A 404-nucleotide genomic window follows, 5' to 3' on the forward strand; every position below is an offset into this window, starting at 1 on the left:
GGGCGACACTAGCCCTAAGCTGAATGAATTTTTTAGCATGTTTCCTTCTCTAGCATGAGTGCTTTAGGCTTGACCCGTGGCTTAAGAAACTACAACCCAGGGAATCTAATCCGTCAAAGTCACCAGGGATCGCACTCGGCCTAGGCCACACCAGCCCCTAAGCAAAATGGATTTTTTATCATGTTTCCCCCCCTAGCACGAGTGCAACAACCTCTGTGAGGTTTGATCCTGGATTGCCTTGCTAAGGAGGCCATCCTCAAACAGTTGTGCTAGTGGGACTTACATTTATAAAATTATATTTTAAATTAATTAATTAATTAAAAAAATAGATAAAAAGCATTCATAACAAATAAAAAAACATATACTTATACAGTTTTGTGTTAACTTTATTTTTAGAAAATAAT

The sequence above is a fragment of the Pinus tabuliformis genome, chromosome 8 (assembly GCF_031772625.1).
Source record: "Pinus tabuliformis cultivar Carrire ecotype Pingquan chromosome 8, CPIR1, whole genome shotgun sequence".
Lineage (NCBI taxonomy): Eukaryota > Viridiplantae > Streptophyta > Pinopsida > Pinales > Pinaceae > Pinus > Pinus tabuliformis.